The sequence below is a fragment of the Rousettus aegyptiacus genome, unplaced genomic scaffold (genome assembly GCF_014176215.1).
Source record: "Rousettus aegyptiacus isolate mRouAeg1 unplaced genomic scaffold, mRouAeg1.p scaffold_m13_p_1, whole genome shotgun sequence".
Lineage (NCBI taxonomy): Eukaryota > Metazoa > Chordata > Mammalia > Chiroptera > Pteropodidae > Rousettus > Rousettus aegyptiacus.
The window spans coordinates 75,697,318-75,709,004 of record NW_023416284.1 but is presented as its reverse complement, the minus strand read 5'-3'; the positions used below and the strand labels follow the sequence as shown (position 1 = coordinate 75,709,004).

The window sequence follows — 11,687 nt, the reverse complement described above, 5'->3', positions numbered from 1 at the left end:
AGCAGCCATTTAAAGTATTAGTGTAGCCTGTTAGAATGATTATCATCAAGAAGACAAGTGACAACAGGTATAGGTGAACGGTGGGCTGAAGGGAACACTTATACATTTTTCTTGGGAATGTAAACTTGTCCAACCACTATGAAAAACAATATAAAGTTTTCTCAAAATGTTAAAAAGAGATCTATATGATACAGCAATTCCACTTCTGGGTATATACCCATGAAAATAGGATTTTGATGAGATGTATGCACTCCCATATTTACCACAGCATTATTCATAATAGCTAAGATATGGAAACAACCCAAATGTCCATCAAAGGATGAATAGCTAAAAAAGATGTGGTGCATATACACAATGCAATATTATTCAGCCATGAGAAAGAAAGATATCCTCCCATTACCAGCAATATGACTGTACTGTGAACGTATTATGCTAAGAGAGACAAATCAGACAGGGAAAGATAAGTACTGTCTGATATCACTTACATCTGGAATCTAAAAAAGTTAAGAAATAAAGAGTAAAATAGTGGTTCCCAGGAGATAGAGTGGAAAGATGAGTGACGATGTTTAGGAGTACAAACTTAAGTACATAAGTCATGAAGATCTAATGCACAGTATAATAAATATAGACAATAATATATTATAATTTTGTAATGTGATTACTATCATGTCAGCAATCATATCACATTATATACATGTATCAAAGTAACATGCTGTGCATTTTAAACTTACATGTTACATCTAAAATTTATTCAATAAAAATAAATATATAAAGTACTAGTGCTGACTAAGATTTATAGATAGGTAAATTTATTTTTGTAAAAACAGTTCATTTTCAATAGAACATGAAAAATGCATTTAATCGTGTAAAATTAAATATGTCGTATGTGTTTGGAGACAGAATACTTTTCTAAGGTATTAATAGTAGTTATATCTGAATGTTATAATTTTAAATGATTTTTACTCTGTATTGTTATCAGTGTTGGTCAAATTATTAACCATAAGCATGTTATTAAATGAAATAAAATTTGGAGACGATTAAAAAGTTGAAATTTGAGGAATGGTAAAGACAAAGGGTACATTTTTATTTGTCCTTCAGAGAGGTTCCCTGATTACTCTTGCTGTTCAGGCAAAAGCCTTGGTGTTTGGGGTTTTTCCACTATTTTTCCTCTTTCCTGATTACTTAAAACCTCACTTTTAATCACTCACTTTGAGATGTAAGACAGGGGAGCCTTTTGGTATTGAGTCATTTTGCCTGGGAGGTGGAAAATGCTCCAGGGCAAGTTGAATGACAAGAAAGGAACTGATTATAATTTTGACCTATTGCAGCTGCTCAATTAGGTAAATTTGATCAGCTGTGGCAAGATTGCCCTGGTAGGCTCTTTTGCTAAAGGAACACCTCGTTCTCAATTCTTTGCTAGACTGACTCAGCTCCTTGCTACTTAAAATGTGGTTTCTGAACAGCATCATAGTTCTCACTTAAGAACTTATTAGAAATGCAGAGTCTCAAGTCCCACCTCAGACCTACTAATTCTTATCAAGATCCCAGGTGATTCATAGGTGCATTAAAGCATGAGAATCACTGGCTTGGAAAATCTCATGTTTCCAATTCTCTCTGATGGTTTATCAAATGTGAAACTGCATCAAGGTTAGAGAATCATGAAGGTTAAGTGGAAAAGCCCCATATTCACAAAGGAGAAACCCCTGGCTGACAACTAGCTGCCTTAGAGGAAGAACTAACCCAGGTTCCTTGCTGCAAGCCACGCTCTGGACAAATAAACACCACAACCTACAAAACTACAATTCAGAGAGGTAAATTGACAGCTCTTGTTAGAATTTCTAAAAACAGTAATATTCACATGAGAAACTGGAAGCTAAAGACCACATTACTTGAATGTTCTGTGTTGCTTCTTCAGGGTGCTGATTTTGCCTGGCACATAACAAAACACTTAACAGGTATTCATAAATACTGTAATTCTGGGGTTTTACCCCAATAGAGAATAAATTATATGACCATAAAGCTGAGGATTGCTTAAGGTCTTTGGAATTCTGTTTAGTGCTCTTTCTACCTCCCTTTTCAGATGTTACTTTTCTACTTGTTTCCATTTTATCTGCTTTTCTAAGAAAACAGCCCCAGTGGGAAATTGTGATTATTTTAAGAGCTGCCAAAATGATAACTGAAAAGACGTCCCCATCCTTTCCCACTTGTTAAAATTATCAGATTAATGGATGCTCTCTTAACAGGATTAAGTTATGACAAGCGAGCTTGGTACTGAAACACCAAATTTAGGGGGAAAAAACCACTCACATTAAGCAATAAAACGAAAAATCATAAGATACATGGAAATAAACTTAATAAATTTAGTGTAATTCTAGTTAAAATCCCAACAAAATTATTTTTAGGAAATTATGAAATAAGTCTGATCTTTACCTAGAAGAATAAACAAAGGAAAAAAGCCAGTAAAATTATGAAAGAGAATAATTCTAAAAAAGATATGTAAGCATTTATGATAAAGCTATCGTGAATAAGACTATCTTACTAGTGAATTTAATTTGTAGTTTAAATTACATACGATGATATTTTTATAATACTGGGTCTGTCGAGCTAAAAAGGTATGTGTCTTCCTTTATTAATTTATTAATACGTGGACCTCTGTAGAGTTTCATGATATTTTTATGTATTTATATCTTATATTTATTTCTAGGTGTTTTATAGGAATTGTGTTATTTTCTTGCTGTCACTATTTGTGTTGCTGCTATTATGAATGAAACTTTTCCAGCATTATTTTTTTCTTTCTTTCTAAAAAAGCAATTCAATGTTTAGGAATTGAACCTGTTTAAATACTCACAGAATTTAAAGATGTATGTACATGATGTTTCACTGCCACACGGAGTTTAATAAGTAAATTACACTCTATCTATACAATTACATATTTTGCAGTCATTTTTAAAATGACATGTGTAAATAATGAATTGACATGAATTACTGTCTAAGATATATCATAAAGGGAAAAAAGTTAAAAAAATAGCATATAAAGTATACCATTTTGTTTTAATAAATTTATATAAACATACAAACTAATTTTTACTGAATAAATTATGATAGATTCTTTATGAGGTATCTTACTATTATTGTATATATTTCACAAATGAGGAAACTAAGGCCTAATGAGATTAAGTAATTTTTCTAAAAACACACATTATAGCTTGAAATCGAACTCACTTATGACTAATTCTATGCTCTTAATCTTTCCATGATATGATGTAAGTTTTTGTGTGTTGTGTGTACCAGAATATTTCACAAACAATAATTTTCTCTGCTATATCAGATTATAAGAATTCTTATTTTCTAAATCATGCATGTCTATAATGTTTACATTTTAAAATAAAAGTTTATATTATTTTATAATTAGAAAAAATAAAACAAATAATGTTAATACAATGCACAATTTATTGCAAGCATCGTGATTAACTTGAGAGAAATAAAATTAATTTGATCAGAATTTTAAAAACACCATAATCCCATGATCCTGTCCCAATCATCATTAATGTTATGATAGATAATGTGCCTATCTTTTCCTATGCTAACTTGTAAGCAAACTGCACATACTTTTATAACTATGAATGTGCTCACAATATAATATTTTATCATACAATGTCATAAATTACTGAATCCTAAATATGTATATTGCTTTCAATTTTTCTGTTCTAAAGAACCCTATAATGGAGATCTACGAGAAAACAATAAATTTATTAAATTTTAATTTCAATTAAGGTGGCTTTCATACTGAAGATTTAAAGAGTGAAATCATTGCTATAGTTTCATAATTATGTATATATACTATTAGCAAAACAACCACTTTAGAAATGAAAAATTCATCAAAGCTATTTGTTTGGATATTTTTATAAATACAAATGGTTATTTTACTCATTTTCTAACTAATTTTTATCTGAGATGCTTTATGTGCTTGTTATCCAGATTAACTTAGCAAGGTGGAAATTGCTTTGAATAACGAAATTCAGCTGTCAATTCTTTTTATTGAGGTTTCAAGCCAAGAATTTAAAAATGACCTATAATTAGACTATTGGGGACAGGCCTTAATGATGTTCTTTTATTTTATTCTTAGATCACTATTTTATTAATAAAAATTAAATAAATAAAATTGATTTGAATTGTAGAGTACACTAAAAATAAGCATATTATATTAAGGGCCACTGCTGAGAACATTCAGTGGTTTCGCATACTTTGTCAGGACAAGAATCTGAATATCTTTAATGAGAAAAATGGAAAATAGCACACTAAGCCAATTATGTGATGCTACCAAACTTTCAGGAAATAAAGCTCATAATGGTCATCTAGGAAGGTATGATGTGATCTCCAAGGCTGCCCCTGAAACATTCCATTAATAATTCAATTTTTCTGACTGATACTAATAAGAAGAATATTGTACATTCCTATGGAATTTTTAACTGCTTCTCTTTCTCACCTTAACAACCTTCCTGAGATGAGTTTAGAGTTGGTATTTCTATCTCCATTTTACAAATGAAGAACTAACCCCCAAAGAGATGAACTCCCTCACCCATATTGATGTTAAATGCCACCTAGATATGTTCCATCTGAAGACTGATGATTCCCTGTGGAATATAGGCTCTGATTTGTTTGTCCAGAAAGGAGAATGAACACTCTTTAGACAGATTCCTTTTAAAAATTAAAAGGCTTATGTAAATTTCCAACTACTTCAAAATAATATAAGCATTCAAGAAGTCATTATGTGGCATTTAAATGTGAGTTTTAAATTTAAGGTAGATAAAAATATAAAGTCTGCCATTGTTAAGATGGGGCAAGATTTACTGGAAAAAACATGAGGGAGCCTTCTGTGGGGGTGGTGACATCTTAGGTGGTTAAACGGGTTAATAGGTATGTAAGAAAGTAGGGAAATTTCTGTGCAAAAAACAAATGTTTGTTATGAAATTCTTTAATAATATAATAAAATATTGTGGGAAAAGGGCAAATTCTTTTAAATGGAGTTTTAACCCACTATATTTAAGAAACGAATGTCTAGTCTCACCTATATCTACTCAGTAAATCACCTATATCTACTCAGTACACACAATTTGAAAGAATGCACATAAAAATTATATTCTAGAGAGGCATTTTGAACCTTACTGTATTTCTTGGGAAAATATTGATTTGTTCATATTGTACTCTAATCTTACTAATGAAAGCTGAGATTATTTATTCTTTTCTGGCTATTTGAGAAATATGTTTTGTGTTCAGCATAATCAATTATTAATGAATTTATTACCATCCTTTTTGTCAGCAACTAAACAAACATTTCTAAATTATTTTATCTTCAAGTGATTATAAAAATTTAATTTCTCTTTCATTGTCTTTTCAAATGATCTAAGTAAGGACAACCTGGAAAGAAAAGCAAAAATATATTCCTTAATTTAGTATGTTGCGATAACCTTGCCATCAAGCTTGCTTACCTTGCTCTTTTTCTGGTGCAATGGAAAAAAACAACTTCCTTTTTCACGGCGACAAGCTCCAGTGATAGACAGCTGCCAGTGTTGGCTGAATTAGCTTGCATTGGTTTCCTCCATTCCACTTGTTTTTTTTGATTTCACAGTTCAAGGAGCAGAGGCAAATAATAAACAAAAAATTCGGAAATAGCCTAAAGTATAACTCTCAAAGGAAATTGTTTGAGACAACCTTCTTAAAAGAATAAATAAGAGTCTTTTTTAAATGATCTTTAAAATGTAGCAGTTTTGCTTTTCTAAAAATGAGGAATTGATGAAAGATGTGTGTTTTTTCTCTTTAGTTCTGTCAAGCACATAGGTATACAAGCTCAATAAAGGCAGGGAGTGCTGTATTTTATTCTTTCTTGAAACCGAGCTGTCAGAAAACTCACCTTTGTTATATTTCTCTTACTATATATGATGTAAGTGAGTTCTGATTGCTTCTTTGTTGAAGATATTAAAGCTCATTAGCAATTCTATTTAATATTTATATACCGTTCAAGGGGTTTTTCTCATTTTTAAGTGTTTCAGCAGGCCATCTGCCTTTATGTCACTTAGCAGTGAGAGCAAAGCCTTATTTTAATGACCATTTTTATATTAATTCTCTTCAGAATAGTTCTGTTACATTTTTAACAACTTTCAGAAACCTGAGATCTTTGTGAAAGTCCTTTACTAAATTATCTAATAATGATTGTGAAAGATGCACCTATTGTATTTGTCAATTTGTCAAAAAACACCAGTGGTGTTTTTCAGGATGGATGTCAGGTCATTGGCATAAAAATATATGAAAGAGAAACAGAGACTCCCTGGAACCCAGAGAGATGGAGGCCATGGAAGTGAGAGAGGATAGATCCCAGAACCTAACATAGAAATAGAGGGAAATCCCTGATGTGTAAGAAGAATCTGAGTCTTTGTTTTCCTTTGCATGACTGGAATGGCAGCAAAGAGTCAGCAGGTGAGAATAGGGAACGGAGTCAGGAGCATGTTTCACTTGTGTCTTTTCTTTCTTCCTCCATTACATTATCTATTGTCATGAAATAGAAAAACAAAGTTCCAGGGTAGAGAAGTGGATAATATCAAAGAAATTCTGGATCCTGGTTTGGGAGAGAAGGTGATAAAAAATGGTGAGATAAACTGGCCGGGCCTCTATATATTCGCTCCTTCTTCCACTCCACTTCTACCTTTGACTGGAAAATTATAACTAGGTGAGGAGGCTCTTCAAAGAGAGCACTAGTGGGGCAGAGGTGCTGAGGAACTGGGTGTGGAGTAACTCAGATGTAACCTCAAAGGCTCTCCAATGTAGGCACAGGTGCCTTTCCCTGACTAATGTGAGGAAGTATGAACTAGGGCTGAGGCATTTGTCTCTCCCTGTGTGTATACCTCACGTGCCAATGTAGTTCATTGATTCAAAAGGATATGCGCTCATAGAGAAAATAAGAAAACATCTGTGAAGCACAAGCAATATACAAGTTAGAACACATGTGGAGAACCTATGCTAAAGTAAGCAGAATTAAGGAATATAGAGAACCAGAATTTAAAATAAGCAAAACAGATAGCTTACTTCTTCTCGGCTTCTAGTGATTGTCAGCAATCCTTGGTGTTCCTTGGCTGGTAGTTGATGTCACTTCGATCTGTCTCCATTTTTGCATAGTCTTTTCCCCTCTGTGTGTGTGTCTCTCTCTGTCTCTCCTAATCTCTCTCTCTCCTTGTAAGGACACCAGACGTTGGATTTAGGGCCCACCCTTATCCAGCATGAACTCAACAAAATTTGATTACATCTGCAAAGACCCTATTTCCAAATAAGGTTACAATGACAGGTAGTAGGGGTTAGGACTTCAAGATATCTTTCCGGGGGACACAATTCAACCCACAGTGGTATATGTTCAAACCTTTAAAAAAAAAATAACAGAAATATGCAATCAAAAAAAATTGAGACCACCGATGTGAAACTCTGGGTTAAGTACCATGGGAGATGTAGGCATACATATAACTCTTGGTTTTAGCATACTAGCAATCTGGAGGTGATAGCACAGTTTTATTAATTACCGTAATATATTTTGAAAAGATAAATGTGACAAGATGAGTTCTGAGGAAGTTCTAAGAAAGCTCAAAGGAAAAGGGGTCATATCCAGGTGAGGGCCCATGAAAGACTTTATTTAAGGAGGTAATATTTGTCTTGAGCACTGAATAACATTTCATGTGGAGAGACTAATACACTATAGGTTACATTCCTGGCACAGATACTGTGCCCAGGGAAGGGACAGGAACACTGAATATAGTTTGGTTTAGAATGACAAATAGAAAAATAAGATGAGATCATATTGCAGAATCTCCTGGAACTAGAAGGAGGATTTTATTTTGTTGTTGCTTTTCTTTTCTGGGATTTTTATTTCTTTATTTGGTTACAATAGAGAGCCACTGGATGTTTTTGAGAAGAATATTATTCCAGCAGCAGTGTGTATACAATGGTTAGGAAAATGAATAAGCAAGAGATGGAGGGAGACACTATCTTAATATTTAAGCCAAGGACAAATAAGGGCCTAAAATGTCATAATGTCTATGAGATAGGAAGAAGGGAAGTGATTTTAGGGTTATTAAAAAAAGTAGAAGAAAATAACCTGGCAAGTGATTGTATTAAGAGACAAGTTGGAAGAAGTCAGGGTCTTGAGTAATCAAGAAGCTAGTAAAGATGGTCATGAAAACAGAGGAATCAAAAGGAAGATGGAGTTTGAGGTTGAAATTTTGGTTTATTGAGATTTACACCCATCGAATAAGGATGTCAGGCAGAAAAATAGAAAAGAAGGTTTAGAGTACGTGTATAACATCAGGTTAGAGATGTAACTTTGTGAGTCATCTGCCTAGATTAAGGTGACAGCTAAACTCTGCCCTCCAAGAAGTAAGTGTATTTGCCCTCCAGGAAGTAAGCAAAAAGGAAAGCAGAGATAGTGTGGACAGAATTGGAGGTCTTAATTTAACTGCATTTATTTTTTTCAGTTATCTTCCATATCCTCAAACAGATTTTATGAATTTATATGCTGAAGGATGCTTTTCTAGTAAAACAGACCTTTCCTCTACAATATATTACTTTTCTCCTTCTCATATACTAATTGTTTATTCTTTACCTATTAGGTCAGCTAATTTCAAGCTAAAATTGAAGTGGATGGCCACAGAAAATTCTGGGGTAGGTATGAATTTTGAATAAATAGCTTTAAAGATTTACACACACACACACACACACACACACACACACACACACAGAGCAAGTATTGTGTTAGGAGCAAGGATATATGGGCAATCCTGAGCTATAAGAAACCTCTGGTATAGTGAAGGAACTTGCAATCACATGGGAGAGAACAGGTGAAAATGGAACGGAAGGTGTTTGATAGATAGATGACCATAAGACCTCATTATTTAGATAATGATTGTTTCTCTTTTAATGAATTTGGTTGTGATGAAAAAGCAGGGGAAAGGCAGAAGCTTTCAGGTTTACCAGGGTCAGAGAAAATATACTGTTTTTAATTATGAGAATGTAGGCATAATTACTCAGGGTGGGGGGGGGGACAGGCCCACAAAGGAGGGAAGATCAGGTTAGTCAGGTGAGAAAAGATAACTGAAAGAGCAAGATCAACAGTAAGTGCAAATGGATGAGGCTGGAGGACCAGCCCAAGGCTTAGCATCCCTTTTCTTTCCAAAGAGGAAGAGAACATGTGGAAGATAATTTGAGGGTAGAGGAAGGAATTTGAAGTAACAGACATTGGATAAACAATTGGTAATATTATGGGACTTTGAAGGTAAAGAATCCTTTAATATGCAAGTAAAAATATCAAGAGAAAAAGAATCAAACTTGTCTCAGACTTTGTTGCTATGTTAAAACATGGAGGTCTGCCCAAAAATCCTCAAAGAAAGAAAGTATTACCCCAAAGTGATAGAGCCACCCAAGGGTTTTCCATGTATAATGACAACAAATATTTTGGAAATGCAAAGAATTCAGGGATATAGTCCCAAGAATACCACATAAAAATAAATTAAGAAGCTATTGCAAAGGACAGGAGAGTGAAAAGTATATTTAAAAAACAATTAACACATAAGCAAGCATTATTTTTTATTAAAATTATTGGGGTAACATTGATTAATAAAGTCAAATAAATTGCAAGCGTACAATTCAACAATATGTCATATATATATTGCATTGTATGTTCACTACTCAAAGTTAGATTTCCTTCTGTCACCAAATATTTGACTCCTTTTACCCCACTGCCCTCCTTCTTCCCGCTGTTCCCTCTGGTAACCCTTTTTATTCTATTACACTGAAGATATATTTAGAGTTAAACTAATGTTTGTTTCCTGGCCCAGAAAACTAAGTGCACGTGAAAACTTTTTTTGGGGGAAAAATGAGTTCCAAACCAATTTTAAAGTAAAATAAAATTTTTTGTTGTTAAATTCATTCTGAGATTGGAGACCGCCTTGACTGTAAAACCAAAATTAGTTTATAATATTATTGAGTTAATATGTAATTAATACAATATATTACTTCAGTTTCTAACTTTAACTCTCATCAAGGAAATGAATAATTACAACTTTAAAAGTTTGACTTCAATAATGATATGTAGGAATTAGTCTTTAATTCTTTTTTTAAAGCTGCCTATTCCCTTCTGTGTTTTGGGAGATCCCCACCTTCTGAGTTTTCTCAAAGGCAGTCACTTACCAATGAATGCTAAAAATAACAAATGCTTTTTTGCCAGGCTGCTTTGGGGATAGCTTCAGCACCTACCCAAAGCTTGAGACATCAAATGTGCCACTCAAGACTGAATGAGGAGCTCAAGATGAAAAGATGCACCTACAGGGAAGTTTAGAAACATTGATGGCGACAGCTGCAGTGCATTTCCTGGGATCATAGTAGCAAAGTGCAGAGGAGCCACCCAATGGCCAGTACTGGGGCAGCAGGGGCCCAGCCTGTGGCATAGATTGTTTAGTGGTGACAGTGACAGTGGCCCCACCTGCTGACTCAACAGCAGTGCGAGCGCAGTAGTGGTTTTAGTTCTGGCCTCCTGCCCAGTCACTATTTACCATCACGGTCTCTGAAAATTCAGACATGTATGTACACATAGCATAGGAGGAAAATTCTAGAGTTCAAATGTTGTACTATTTCACTTAATGTAACTTCCCAGTTGTGTCTCCCATTACTCCTACACTCCACAGGCTAGACGCCGATTCCCTTTACATTGCTGCTTGCTTTGGCCCTTGCTGTTCCTTGCCTAGAATAAAATTTCCCTTTCCCTCTAAAGCCTTCTGCTTTTTGAAAACTTATCTTCCTTGATGAAACTAAGCCAAAGGGGCTGATTACCTCAGTGTAAGATATATCTGGAGAGAAACTCATTTTATATTTTGATGAGTGGTGGCTTCATGCTGGTTCCCAGGTGCTGGTACTGGGACACTGACCACTTCCCAGGGAGACAGGAGGGCTGGCTTATCACTTGAAGTGTATTGACTTTTCCCCTACCTAGCAATCAATGGGAGGGGACTTACTTTCATCTAAGTGTGTGAATCTCTACCTGGGGTGCTTTCTCTTTCCTCTCATGGTGATTCCCTTTTTAAGTGCCACTCCTAAATAAGAACTTTGTACTTCACTAGCTGATGTATTGCCTCTGCTAGAGTGAGCAAAGACGTTTGTCTTAAAGAAAACAAAAACAAAAAAAACCCTACATTTGTCATTGCTGTTTGTTATATTACATGCAAAAGAGGACCCATATTAGACGGTGCTCCAGAGCCCATTTATACCAACTAGACCTCTTGCTACACTCCTCAAGTTCTCACATAAATGACAGTCCCTCTATACATTTCCTGACCCCTCTACTGCCCATTTCCCATCTTTGCTATGTTCAATCCCTTTCTTTGCATTGCCACATCAGTTAGTGCTTCTCTTAAAGCAATCACATTTAAAATTAAATGTAACAATTATGAATGTGTTCTCCTTTTACATCATTCCAATTCTTTCCCCTTTTCTATGTTTAAAGTTGCCAAGTGAAACTAAGAAACAGAGATGTTCTGCAGATTCAGTCAGCGTTTCAGCAATCACTAGTAGAGTGCTCACTTGTTCAGGTACTCTGCTCACCTTTAGTAATGTAAAGATGAAGGGAACAGATTCTGACCTCAAGAAACTCAAAGCCT

General features: G+C 34.5%; 1 protein-coding gene across 2 annotated transcripts in view; it reads left to right on the top strand.

Moving 5' to 3' along the window:
* Positions 1–1,658: 1,658 nt before the first annotated feature.
* Positions 1,659–11,687, top strand: part of PHACTR1 (phosphatase and actin regulator 1) — a 537,206-nt gene continuing 527,177 nt past the window's right edge. The window contains exons 1-2 of one of the 2 annotated variants that reach the window (XM_036237037.1): positions 1,659–1,811; positions 8,649–8,700. The gene's annotated coding sequence lies outside the window, so the exon portion shown is untranslated. The remainder of the gene's footprint in view (positions 1,812–8,648; positions 8,701–11,687) is intronic. The other variant, XM_036237042.1, reaches the window with a different exon arrangement.